General features: G+C 14.3%; 1 protein-coding gene across 18 annotated transcripts in view; it reads left to right on the top strand.

Moving 5' to 3' along the window:
• The window catches only part of LOC122256752 (cyclic AMP-dependent transcription factor ATF-2), a 95,146-nt gene that overhangs the window by 60,861 nt on the left and 31,785 nt on the right, over positions 1–2,500 (top strand). The gene's annotated exons all lie outside the window — the stretch shown is intronic.

Below are 2,500 nucleotides of genomic sequence, written 5' to 3'. Positions count from 1 at the left end.
ATAAAAAAAAAAAAAAAAAAAAAAAAAAAAAAAAAAAAAATATATATTTAGTTAATATATATATATATATATATATTATATATTTAGAGTGATATATATATATATACTATATATATTTATAGTTTGAGGTATATTTAATATTTATATGGGTGTGTGTGTGTATATATATATATATATGATATGTATATATATATACTATATATATATATATAATATATATATATATATACATACTTATACATACACATACACATACATACATGCATTTTTTATACATATATATATATATATATATATTATATAAGGAGGAGCCGGGAGCTGGGAGGGCGAGGGGCGGGGTACTTAGTATATATCAATATATTATATATAATATATATATTAGTACTTATACGCTATAGGAGCATATAGTCAAATATACATATATATAACATATATATATATAATATATATATAATTAGTTATATATATATATACTTGATTATATCACATATATATAGGAAAATAACATATCTTACATAATATATTATTTTATAGGCCGGGGCATAGTGGCGGGTTTATACTCTCCCTATCTATATATATATATAATATATATATATATATATATATACTATATATATATATATGTATGTATATATACTATTATATATATGTATATATTTACATAGATATACATATATATATACATATAAGTATGTCCTATAACCGTAATATTATACATCTACATATATATATTATATGCTAATAGTATCATATACTTATATATATATATAAATATATATATACGCACGATATATATATATCTATAATACATATACATACACATACATCTATGCATATACATATGAAGTCAATTATATATAACTATCATATATATATATATATATATATAATTATATATATATATATATATAATATGTATACCGCATATACATATACAAATTATTATATATATATATAAATAGTACCGTATATACATATATATATAACAATAGTATACAGGTATTAATATATTTCTATCTACTTTATATATGTTCATATATACATATGTATGTATATAGTTGATATATATATGTAAGAATATATACATATGTATACATATATATTGTATATACATAATACATATAGTATATATAATGTATCAAATGTATATATATACATAGTATATATGTATGTATATACATATATATATGGTACTAAATATTAGTACATAGATATATTTATTTATATTTATATAGTCATATATATGTAGTTATATATATTATATATATATATATATATAGTATATATATATATTATATCATGTATATATATATATATACTATAGGGGTTTACAATACTTTAAGCTATATACATATATACCTAGTAGTATTGATATATATATATATATATATATAAATATATATATATATCTATATATATATAATATATATATATATTTATAATAAGTATATCCCATAGTTGCATACAAACAATATTCATGTATATGTATATATATATATAGTATATACCAAATATATAGATATATACTTAATATATATATATATATATATCGATATATATACGTATTATATTATATTTGATATATTATATATTTATATAGTAGTGGTATAGTTATATATATATATTTATATATAAGTATATGTATAGTATATATATATTAATTTATAATATAGTTGATAATATATATTTTAGGTTATATATATATATATCATATATTATATATATATATATAATATATATATATATATATATATATAGTTATATAGTTGTATATACTATATAGTTGGGTATATACAGTATATATATAGTATATTGAGAAATATATATATATATATATACTATATATATAGTATATAATATATATATATACAACATATAGCATTATATACACACAAACACATATACATATATTCATATATATTATATATATATATATATTCATATATAAATTATACATATATTCATATAACTTCATATATGCATATATGTAAATATGACATAATTATTATTTTATATGTATATATATATATATGTATATTATATATATTATATATGTCATTTATATGTATCGTATATATGTATCTTATGTAAATAATATGTATATATATATAACCATATTCATAAAGCATATACATATACAGTATAATATATATGTATATCTATTACATCATCATATACGTATACATATATGTATATATTATATATATATATATATATATATAATAAATATATACATATATAATTATAGATATATATATATATATATTTTATATATAATATATATTATATATATAATATATAATATATATAATATATATATTTATATAGTATATATATATTATGATATATAACAATATAAATGTCAATATCTCAATGCAATAAATTCTATAAACTGTCAAAATATCAATGTATATAATCATTTATCAATAAAACTATAAGTCTCTATAAATATAAGACTAAACTATTTATCTATATATATCTTCTATCTCAATGATATATC

The sequence above is a fragment of the Penaeus japonicus genome, unplaced genomic scaffold (genome assembly GCF_977035675.1).
Source record: "Penaeus japonicus unplaced genomic scaffold, GWHDUDI00000001_assembly GWHDUDI00000006, whole genome shotgun sequence".
In the NCBI taxonomy this organism is placed as follows: Eukaryota; Metazoa; Arthropoda; class Malacostraca; order Decapoda; family Penaeidae; genus Penaeus; species Penaeus japonicus.
The sequence above is the reverse complement of the archived record's forward strand: the minus strand, read 5'-3'. Positions and strand labels throughout refer to the sequence as shown.